Below are 12,894 nucleotides of genomic sequence, written 5' to 3' on the forward strand. Positions count from 1 at the left end.
TAGAGTGCGCTAATGAGCTCTTGGCCTCAATGGGTTGGCTTTGAACCAAAGATTTGTCTAAGCCTGAGATATAAGGCGAGGGGTGAACAAGCTGAGTTTAAACATAGAACCATGTGCAACACATACCAACTCGTTAAGAAAACTTAGACAAACTTGAACAATGATAAATATACATCAAAACATCACTTTATACACTTTCCCTAAGTACAATGAGTGAAGTATTTGTGATTGCGTCCGAAAAGTGTCATTTTACAACTACAAAGGTGTTGGGATCATGAAATGCACCTATAGGTGATCTAATCAATGTGACGACACTTAGACCAATCAAGGACACTTGAAACACATAGGATAACATGAAACGACATTTGATGATCGAAGTGGCACTAGGTACGATCGTGTTCGTAGGCTCCAAAATTCGAATATAGTGAAATTTTGGAGGGTGTTGTAGCAGCAAGAACAAAGTAATAAGATGGGTTTCACTAGCATTATAAGTTCCCATAGGATAAGGTAGGGGAAAATTTTAATAAGGGAACATGATTCGACTAAGAGAAACTTTATAATTGCTTAGGGTGTTAAAAAGGGACATATCCTAGGCTAATGAAAAGTCACTTTAATTTTATAAAGTGAAAGTCTCCTAAAGTGACTTAATAAAATATTAAAATAGTAAAATGGCGGAAAAAGTGGCCACTTAATTATAAAATGAGGAAATTGAGGAGTTTCTCCTAATTCTTTCACTTGCATTTTGAGAAAAGGAGCTCTTGGAGAGTTTTGGAGAAGAATCTTAGGGTTTGAGGATCCATAGCTCATGGAAGTTCCACCTAGCTTGTGTGTTGAAACTAGACACCCTAGTTGGTCTTGAGAGTAGAATCACTCATATTTCACCATTGGGATTCAAATTTAACGATGATTTATAGTGGATACTGAGGTAAAGAGGTCTTATCAATTGATTTTATCTACTGATATTGTGTTTTCTACATATCTTCTCACAGGTGGGGATTCAAGCCAAATCTAGGGAAGAATTTGCTAATGAAGAGGCCCGCACTTTGACATACTTTAGTGGGTTGAAGTTTAGAGATTTAAGGTTGAGTCTGCATAGCCAAAAGGTTTGAATACTCCCTCATTAGCTGAGGTTGAAGTTCCACATTCTAGAGGTCGAGTTTCATTTTGTTTAAAGGGATGAGTTCATTCCCTTCCCTGGTTCGAATTTATCACCATTTTGGGAGTTGAGTTCCACTTCTTTGGAGCCGAGATGATCATTGGTTGAAGACCAAACTTATTGTGAGATTGTTGAGGTTTTTTCGTCCATCCTTAAGTCCCTAGTTGCATTGGAACAACGTTCGAAGCCCTCCTTCTTACTAACCTAGTGGTCGCTCTTTCTAAAGAGTCAAAGCAATGATGATATTTGGGTTAGTGATTTCTTGAGGAAGAGCTGAGCACATTTCCTTGAGCTTTAATAGCTATTGAAGTTGTCATTCTTTGTTGGAGGCATATACCACATTAAAGGTTGATTCATGAACTTTTAGAATTTTATGGTTCTCGACAACTCTTGTATCTATATATATCAAGTTATTTGTACTTTATTCAATGTATCAACCCTTATATCAGTCTCAAATTTGGAGGTTGTTGCTTATTTACTCACAGGAAATGTTCATATAAATTTCTAGTGCAATATGAATGAAATCTAGTTAGCTTGAAGTGTTCTTCAAAGAGTTTATTCCTTATTGTGTATGTTACATTACATAAACAACCATAAAAAGTACCTACAACCATTCTTGCAAGCTTTTATAAGTGCACAAGGGTGGTGTAATTATTTTTGAAATTAATGGACATAATATATTTCTCATTAAGAAGTATTTGAATGTGTTTCCTCATCATTGTGTATCACTATTTTCTCTAAAAACAATTGAAGGTGCACCTACAACAATCTGCCATCAGATTGTTTGTCAAAACTCTTCACTGGAAAAATCCCATTTAACTACTAAAACACAGTGGTCTTCTTGGTCATTTCTAAGTGGGAATCTTACATCTCACTCTCCCATTGCTCCCCCAGCCCCTCTTAGTGCTTGGCCATCACATTCCCCCTTGGTCCCTAGTAGCTGGTTATTGCCACCCTCTAGTCATCATCCTCCCTGCCATTAGTGTGTGTGGTTGGTATCCCCTCGTGGCATTTTCCCTTTCATTCCTCCTGCTGCGACGATGTGGCATCTCCCCAAAGCCAAATCTATCTCTTTTCCCTCTTCTTTGCTGGCAGTTTCTTCTTGTCTCTTTTTCTTGCCCCCATTCCTCGTCAGCGAGATCGGGTTTGTAGGGGAGCGATCTATTACCAAGAGAGGGCCCATAGGGGAAAATTGCATATGCATCACTGCATAGAAGAAGCAACCACTCACTATCATGACCTCACTCTCGGGCCCATCCAAGATGAGCTCACCTGTGTTGAGATAGAAGAAACTTCTCACAAAATTCATCTCTCGAACACAAAGGTTCTTACTAAGTTGGATGATTAGGTTCTAGACACCCTCACACTCTTGGCAAGTTTAATAGGTACATGAAAACTATCGATCTCTACTAACATATGAAGTTCCTTCTGGGTCAACTTCTCCTGGATCGACATGAACATCGAGCGAACATCCTCCACTCTCTTGAACATCTACTCTTTCATATGAAAAAACTAGATCAATGAATGGAATGCATTAAGTAGCAGCTCAAGATACCCCCCTCAATGGGGGGCACTGTTGGAGACAACAAAGACCCCATTGAGGTTGCTACCACAAACTTAGATCCATCTACTTGATTGTATGTCATGGTTTTGCCTTTTGGATTTCTATCTCCTACTGCTCACTTTCAGCCAATTAGATGTGCTATTCCATGTTGTATATTATATTTTAATTATTCCTCCTTTCAGTTATCATGTACCTCTCTTCATAGAGTATTTTTTACTTTAGTCATATCTACCCTCTAATAGACTAACCACGAACTCTCAAAACTACTTTGTAACTCTCAATTTTAAAGAAATATAATTAACCAAAAAAATTAAATAATTAAAATTCCATGCAGAATAAATACGATACTACTTTAGCCATATCTAACCTCTAATAGACTAACCACGAACTCTCAAGACTACTTTGTAACTCCTAATTTTAAAGAAATATACTTTAGTCAAATCTACCCTCTAATAGACTAACCATGAACTCTTCAGACTACTTTGTAACTCCCAATTTTAAAGAAATATAATTAACCAAAAAAATTAAATAATTAAAATTCCATGCAGAATAAATACAATACTACTTTAGCCATCTTTATAGAAGTAAAATATAAAAATTTAAAAATGCCATAATAGGAAAAAGGAAACTAAAAAACCCAACTTGAATCCAAATTTGGAGAAGAAAAAAAATATAACTTCAATCTACAAGTGATTGAGATGTTGCCATGTTACAATGTGTAAGTTGCTATATCTGGATTTTAAAATGAATATAATATTTATAAAAAAATAAATTAAGATTATGATATATTACTGAAAGATAAATAGAAATATATTTATTTATTTATTTTAAATTGTATTATATGAAAAATATTATTATAATGTAAAATAAAAATAACAGAGTTGTGTTATTATATATTATATTTATTTGAGTTTTATTAAATTTAATAAAAATATGATTAAAAATGTATATATTAAGAATTATAATCTTTATAAATACCTTAAAACTATAAAAGTTACTTGGCAATACCCATTCAAGTATCTATTAGCTGACAAAAGAATAATTAATAAAATATGAAAGTATGATTAATAAATTAATTAATACTTGGTCACTTGAGCATGTTGTTTCGTTCTTCGGAGCCATAGAAGTTGCAGGCACGGCGCACAGCGTTATTTGATCAGATATATTAATGGAAATTAAAAATAAGAGTATAGTGTCATCTGGCCTATTAGCTCAGTTGGTTAGAGCGTCGTGCTAATAACGCGAAGGTCGCAGGTTCGAAACCTGCATAGGCCAATATCAACTGATTCTTATTGGTGTTTCCATAGGTAAGTTACCTTGTTTTCCTTTTCGATTATTTATCTGTTACTCATTATTCCCAGAAGTTTTGCTGATAGACACTTTCAGTTTGATCACTTTGGGCAGTAGTTTTAACAAACTGCTACAGAGACAGAGATAGCTAAAAGTTTAATTTTTTGATCTCCTAAGGTAAGGGGGGTTTATGACAGGGTATATAAAGCTAGAGAGCAATATATGCTTAATAAAAGCTTCTGGACAATTTCAGCTTGATCACTTTGGGCAGTAATTTTAACAAAACTGCTACAGAGATAGCTAAAAGTTTAATTATTTGATTTCCTTGGGTAAGGGGGCTTTATGACAGGGTATATAAAGCTAGAGAGCAATATATGCTTAATAGTGGACATGTCCAAGGCTTATATGCCTACCTGAATAATGGCTCTTGGTGAGAGTTGTGGAAGCATCTGTGACTTGCCTCAGGCTTATATCCCTTGCTGAATTATAGTTTTTGGTGAGAGTTGTGAACAGAAGAATAAATATAACTAGTACAGATCTATTTTAAATACGGATTTAACATGAGTTGAGAGAGATTTACAAGGTTACACATCATACTGGGTTGTAGAATGAGTTTCTTGGTTCAATGAATCATTGTTTTTCTCCTGCTTCTAGGTCAAGTTAAGTCACTGTTTTTCTTTGGCTTCTAGGTCAAGTTGAGTCACTGTTTTTCTTTGGCTTCTAGGTCAAGTTTGGATATTAGTATTCCAACTCCTTTTCTGCACATCATTTTAGTGGTTGAGACAAAGTAACTCTCCCTTCTCTTGTTTTTTTTTTTTTTTCTCATTTAGCTTTATATTATTTTAGTATTTGAGACAAAGTAGTTTTCTCTATTCTCTTTTCATTTAATTAGTTAAAAACTTAAAAAACTGATGTTGATTACTTTTTCCTAGAGTGCACTCTAGGCTAGGCTTTAAGCTCTTGCTTGGCTATCAGCGATTTATATGGTTGTTTTTTTAAATAAGATATTTTTGTATGATTGAATAATGGTTAGTATGTTTAAAACATATGAGTGTAACTTGATTATATGATTATATATTTTGGAATATTCGATGAATATGAAGACAATGGAAATATCTAACACATTTGGTGATTAACACGGGTGAGACTCTTTGCAAATCGATTCCAAACACCAAAACTCTAGAGGTCGGAGTTGGTGATGGGACTTGCTTATATATTTTAATATTAATCATGTTAAAATATTTCAGAGTATATATAGAAAGCGATTTTGAAAGTAAAAATTTGTGATTACATTAAAGTGACATATAATTTGAAAAAATCAATATCAATTATAAATAAAATATTTCAGTTTCTACTTGAAAATAAAGTAGTTTTATATCTATTTAAAATAATAATAATAATAATAATAATAATAAATAAATAAATAAATATATAATAAATAAATAAATCATAATAAATGAATAAATAAATCATAATAAAGTATACTATTTTAATTATTAATATTAATTATTAATTATGATGTGGTAATATTAATTAATATTAATTATCAAGTATTAATATTAACTACTGTTTATTAATTATTAAGTGATTATTAATTAAGTATTATTAATATTTATTAACACTATTAATATCTATTAACATTAATAATATTGATTTATTAACATTTATTAATATTAATTAGTTTAATATATTAATTAATTTATATAGCAATTAATTAATATATTAATTATTATTATTATTATTATAATTTCAAATAAAAAATTTAAATAATTTTAAATATTAATACAATATACTTATTTTTCTATTCTTTAAATACTAATATATATTAAAAATAAATAAACATTTCTCATACAAAATAAAATAAATAATATTATATTAACATATATTAAATACTTAATGAATTTTAAATATTAATACAATATTATTATTTTTCTATTCTTTAAATACTAATATATATTAAAAATAAATAAACATTTCTCATACAAAATAAAATAAATAATATTATATTAACATATATTAAATACTTAATGATTATTATTACCATTAAAGTTATGACTTTTAATAATTTAAATTAATATATTAACTCAACAGTAAAAATTAATATATAAAACTCAACAAAAATAAATAAATAAATAATAATAAAATTAATAAATTAATTAATTAATTAATAAAAATAAATATTTAAGTCGACATTCTACTGATCCTTAAATTTATTATCCTCATTATTATTTATTTCCTTCTAATCAACTCTTCTTTTATCATCATTCATAAGTCCTGATGATGGATCCCAGTTAGGATTTGAAACGTTGACATAAAAATGGTTAGTACTGTAGATTCTCGGGTAACTAAGTCAAAAGATACAAACCACAGATCTCTTAAATCCAGAGTTTTATATCTATTTTATATACATATTCATAAAGCAATTCGAAGTTAAAAAATTCTTACAATTAAAACATTTCAGTGTTGAGCTGTATAATTCATTCCGTGATTAATATGGAGTTATATATATATATATATATATATATATAAGGGCTTAACATAGAGCAAAATGAAAATTTGTTATGTGCGTGTGTGAGAGAACAAACAATTATTATTGTGTCCATACACACTTTTTACAACTAGTATGAGAGAGACGTGTAATTTCCTTCGTGTTCAATATGAAATTGTCACATAACATTTAAAATAAATATTTCAGTATCCACCATAAATAGAATATTCCTTCAATGCTAAATATGACAGTGGAGAGTAATAATTATGATTTGGGAAAAAATATTAATAATAAAAGAAAATATTTTAATATCAATCAAATTTCTGAGTTGAAAACCTTTTTTTAATTGTAAATATTAAGGAAAGATTTGCACCTTGAATAATTGAATCTCTAGACATATGATGGCTTGGAAGTTAATATAAATTTACTTTGGTAATGTAGCCTTATTAATAAAATTAAATGAAAAAAAAAGATATATTATTCTATCACTAGATTTTAAGGAAAAAAAAAACCAAAATGCAAAATAGTTAGACTTGGAATCCTCCATTGTAAGGAATTAGTTGTGAGTAAGTGTTTGGTTTACTTAGCTACATTTGGCCAAATGATACTTGAAGATTTTTTTCATACGATTGCCTTTTCTTATACGGGTTTTTCGGGTTAAAATTTTTGTTATTTCGGTGTTGTTTATGTTTTTCTCTCTCCCATTTGTCTTAACAATGATATCAAAGCTAGGGTTAATCCAAGCTCTCTGAGGGGAGTGGTATAATGTTGATGTGAAAGAAAAATTGAATGCTATGTGATGTGGTTGTTAAAGAACAAAGCTTAAAAATTAGGAAGAGCAGAAGGTCAGATATTCTTCATTTGAACCAACCCATCAAGACCTTGAATATGAAATTCAAAAGTGATCGGTCCCTCCGCTTCGGTCCCTCTACTTCTTCTCCATTTTGATGTATACATTTTTCCAAAAGTCTAATTCATTTGGTTTTATTAAAGGTAATGGTTATGTTAAAAGGTTTTCACTCTTAGACCTGGGAGATCCTAAGGTCGAGATACCAATGACTACATTAGCTCTTGACTCAAGTTTGGGAGGATTACCTATTATATTGAATGCTATTTGTTCCTTTGAATTATTTGGTTGGGTTCCTAGACCACCTTGAGGGTTACCTCATTTTCCTACCAATTTGTTAATATGATGAGTGCCTCCTACTATGCCATAAGAGGATTCTTGGTCGTGTTCTTGCTAATTGCATCTAGCATGACCTAATCTTGGATACTTTGGAAAAAGGGTACCAAAGGGGCAGTCAACAATTCCCTAAGGTTTCATTGGTCTAATATCTTTCCTATAACTATTCTAAAGCATGAATCCTAGTCCTTTGAGTGCCTCCTTGACAACGATGCCAAAAATGATGGCGTGTGTATGTGTTTTCGTATTATTGGGTCCACTCATACCATACAATCATTTAATTATCAACCCAGAGTCACATATTGTCTTGCGAGGCACTCGATCTAATATGCACAAAAAATGGAATTTTCTTTAGTCGCAGTCATTTACATGCAATCTAGTCCATTGAACATAAAAAGGAAATGGTAGCAGTTTCAATCACAAACCAATTACAAAGGAAAATGGAGTCTACAATGTTCTAAATGCCTTGCAAGGTTGTTGGCACCTCATATGGTGCAGTGCTTACGAACTATGCCCATGACTCCAACACTAACCTCAATTTACCAAGTAGAATCGAGAACAAGGTGATTCCGTAGCATACCCTATGAAAAACTTGAAACATAAACTAGCACATAGTACTGAAAGATATTAATGATATGAAAATAATTAACTTACGTCAACATAAAATAACTCAAGTATGTATATAAACCAAAAGCACAACACCTTACCTTGAATGAGCCCTCTCAAGACTCAGCTTATGCAAGTGCTTATCAAATCAAAGCACTAGAACATAATGAGTGTTATGAGTCACACATAAACCCAAAATAGTAACACAAGAACATAAACAAGCTACTCATTTTATTACTATTGTGAAAGAATTATTTTACATATATATTGATATTAATTATCCTTATTTGAGAGGAGTGCCCCCTCCCCCCCACACCTATATACATATATATGGGAAGTGAGGTTGTCAACTCCATAAATGGAACGGAAGGGCCTTTGGAAACTCAACTATAGTTCAAAATAGATATACAAACATTTAAAATAGTCACAAGTATAATTGGCTCTGCAACCAAGTCGTTCTAACAACCAATTTGTGGTTCAATCTTCAACCCATCAAGTCTTTGAAACATTTTTTGCTAGTTGGTCAATCCCACTTCAAGTTAAAGTTCACGAGCTACTTCCATATCTTGATAGCTTCAAAAGAATCAATGACAGTTCAATTGGGAGATACCTCAAACTAGCAATTGCTTCAATCTATAATCAGCTCAAATGATATTAAGTGCTTGTGCATGTTGATGCCTAACCATCTGGCATATAACAATATTCTTGTAACCCTTTCGAGGAGATTCCCAATGGTTGAAGCTTCACCAACATCTAGTGATGATTGTGACAATGAAAACCCTCGTGATTATTTGTTGGTAGAGTTTGAGGGTTATCCCCTGCATTGGCATAACCAATACACTAAGCTTGAGATACGCCTATAGCTAAACCTTTGTGTCAGAGTTACACTGAAAAGGTTTATAGTATATCTAAACCTATGTGGTAACTTGGAGTCACTCTTATAGGTTTTAATATATCCAAACTTGTGTGATGACTTGGAGTCACATCCACATGTGATTACCTTCATAGTACTAAGCTTTATGTAGTAACAACATATTATGTACAATAATACAAGTAATTCATAAAATACACCTTAATAATTAGCCATAAAAGAAAAGAAGATAATAAATGATAATTATATAATATTTTGAGCAAAACCATAGTAATGGTAAGGAAGTGAGTCATATGCACAAGAATAAAAGAGGGAAAAATGTGTCTGGATGGGAGGAAAAAAGAGAATGTTTTGTAGAAAAAAGGTAACAAAATGGGAATCCATCACCATGTTTAAAAACATGATGATACACACCAACATTAATACTCTTTACTTCTATATATAAATCTAGATATAATGACATTAAATAAGTATAAGAAACATTGTGTTTATGCTTTACCCCGATGGGGTATTAACAAGGTAATTATGAGGGTAGGGGTTGATAGGATAGGGCTTCCTATTACCCCAACCCCCCTCGCACACCACACAATAATCAAAATTTAATGGGATCTTACCTTCCAAGGATGGCGATGAAGACTCTCGAGTAGACCCTAATTTGGAAGTCAACAACATGATTAGGGACTCCTATAATGCTTTGCCTCATCAGTAATAAGTTTGGTCAATGCACAATGTCTCGATTTTGGGGAAAGTACCCTTCTCATCCATCTTTGGTGGTTTTTTTAGAGGGTGAGGGGCCTTCCCAACCTTTGACATAGATTCAACCCTCTTGGTATGATTTCTTAGTCATATTCCTCCTTAAGTTCCTCTTACAGCTCTCGACGCCACACCAACTAAGCATCAATTGTGTCTTGTTTCCTCGAGGAGCTGTGATGTGTCAACATGCACATTGTTGTAGGGGAGGAGGAAGGGGAGAAATAGGCAGCTCCATGGCACAATTTCAAGATAAGTTCTTTGTGTGTGGTTTTATGAGAATACCCCTCTTGATATCTAGAAAGAAATTTGGTTGGTGAAGGAGAAAATTCATGTGTATGCCATAATCACTACCTCCATACAATGGACCTCTATTAGGATGCCAATCTATTTCCAAACAAGGTTATGGTTGATCAACGTTAGTCACATATTAATCTTATGCATATGCTGGATGAGTTGAAGGGCCCCATATTGGACGTAGAAGGAAGGCTAGAAAGACTAGAGATGGGGTCACCACCGAACTTTCAAATTCCACCACCATGCAAGTTCAAGGAGAATCTCATTAATATAGACACTTCCTAGTCCTCCTAAGACACAAATCCCCCTTCAATTGTGTTGTTTAGTTTCTGGAGTTTTATGTTAGTTCTCTATGGGTGTTTACACCCCAACACAATTGTTAATTTGACTTTTTTCATCTTATTATCTCAAACTCTACAGATTGGAAAAGTCGTTGTTTTGGATTGGAATTATTGTTGGTTTCCCAACTATGGGGTAGAAATAATTTTGGTTGACTCTCAAGACATATCTTGTTATCTTTAGTTGGATTTTGTTATTTTTGACTCTATCATTTTCTATCTCTAGTCTGGTTTCCCCAATGGCAAGCCAAAGATAGAGAGTGTAGAATTTCCCACTGTAGATCACTTGATAATGCAATATACTAAAGAAAAATACTTGATCTACTTCTACAAACAAACTTGCAGAAGCTTAATCGATTTTGACCAAGATCAAATAAAACACATATAATAGAGAATGAGAAATCAATCACAAACAAACACTGAAGAATACTCTGGGGAAAGCCTCAGCTAAAAACCCCGCTATCTGTATTATCATACAAGTGGAAATATCTCCGGATTACACAAAGCTTTAGCTCACAAGCTATACAGCTCTCAATACAATCCCTCAATGCTGCTCACAGATTGAATAGACACAATATATGCCTTCCCTCAGTCCTCCAAGCATCCTATTTCCTTGCGCAATTTCTCCTGGGTCCTCTGGCTGCCACCTATGTGAATTCACCTCTCACACAACCCACCAAACTTAGAAATAACTACTCAATCCTCAAGGAATGAATTCCTTCTGCATGTAAGAGATATCCTCAATGGAATATTCCTGCAACTGATAGTACACTGTCCCATCCTCTAATCTCAACTGGGTCTCTGAATGAACTGACATGCATGAGTTATTTATGAGAGAATATTCAGTTATTTGAAGTACACTAGTTACATGCATGCTTGCATTAACTAATGGAACTCACAATCAGTCCCACAAACTGTTGGAACTAATCTAACTGGACTTAACTCAGTTAACTGAGCTAACTAATTACAACTCAAAGTACAACTGATCCCGATCTCCTTAATTAAGAGATAACATCCTCAATCAAGGGGAAAACTGTTGCATGTTTTCACATAGACTTCATGTTTGATTTTCTCCAACTAATTAGTTCAAGATGAATTAATTAATTAGTTTACAAACAACTGCTAAGATCAAATTCAAATTTTAATTCTCAATTTTAGTTCAGGGACTGACTAAAATTGGAATGTATCCCGAAATTCTATTTATAGCAATGCTATTTTTAGCACTTCTATATTTAGCATTTCTTGTTGCTATTTTCAACACTCCCTCTCAACAAGAAAGGGATTATCTGTCACCCCAATCCTGTCTCTGTGGAACTCGAATTTGCATTTTGACAATGCCTTAGTCAAAATATCTGCATCCTGCTCCTCGGTCGAAACATACAGCAACAACATGATCCTCTTCACCACACAATATCGAAGATGATGATACCGGATATTGATGTGCTTGGACCTGTCATGAAATACTGGATTCTCAGAGAGTTTGATACAACTCTGATTATCGCAATAGATCACAGTTGGATCCATCCTCTGATCAAACAATCCAACTAGAATTTTCCGCATCCAAATGGCCTCACATGTTGCCTGACTAGCAGCCATGTATTCAGCCTCTGCTGAGCTAAGTGCAACTGACCTCTGTTTCCTGCTATACCAAGAAACTGTAGTTGAACCAAGGTTGAAAATTCCTCCTGAAGTTCTCTTCCGATCTGATGGACTCCCTGCCCAATCTGCATCTGTGAAGCCCTAAAGCTTCACTCCCTCTATCCATTTGTACTATATTCCATACTGAGATGTGCCTATGAGGTATCTCAGCACATACTTCGATGCCTTCCAAAACAACTTGGTAGGTTGAACCATAGCTTGAATCAGCTGGTTCACTGCAAAGCACGAATCTGGTCGTGTGTTCACTAAATACATCAATGAACCCACAAGCTGCCAATAAATAGTAGCAGCTACTACCTCACTTGAAGTAGCATCCTCCTTCCTCCAGTTACCTGCTAGAGGATTCTGCATTGGCTTGCACTTCTCCATGTGGAATCTCCTAAGTATCTCATTAGCATACTTTCCTTGAGACACAAACACTTCCCCATCCTTCTGCCACACTTCCATGCCTAGAAAGTAGTGCATAAGACCCATGTCTTTCATCTCGAACTCTCTTGCAAGGTCCACCTTGCAAGACTTGATCAACTGATCATCACCTGTCAATATTAGATCATCAACATAAAGAACAATGATCAATGACTTACCTTCTACCATGATGTGGTAAAGGTTCGCATCCACTTCACTCTTTGTGAAGCCCAACCTGATGAAATAGTTGCCGATCTTGGTGTACCAAGCACGAGGTGCTTGCTTCA

General features: G+C 33.6%; 1 non-coding gene and 1 pseudogene across 2 annotated transcripts in view; one reads left to right on the plus strand and one right to left on the minus strand.

The window, feature by feature from the left end:
* Window positions 1-12,894, minus strand: part of LOC149255135 (arogenate dehydratase 3 pseudogene) — a 49,210-nt pseudogene that overhangs the window by 23,585 nt on the left and 12,731 nt on the right. The window lies entirely within an intron of this gene.
* On the plus strand, window positions 3,922-3,995 carry TRNAI-AAU (transfer RNA isoleucine (anticodon AAU)). The gene has a single exon. It is a non-coding gene; the product is annotated as a tRNA-Ile (tRNA).

This window comes from Pinus tabuliformis, chromosome 7 (genome assembly GCF_031772625.1).
Source record: "Pinus tabuliformis cultivar Carrire ecotype Pingquan chromosome 7, CPIR1, whole genome shotgun sequence".
Classification (NCBI taxonomy): domain Eukaryota; kingdom Viridiplantae; phylum Streptophyta; class Pinopsida; order Pinales; family Pinaceae; genus Pinus; species Pinus tabuliformis.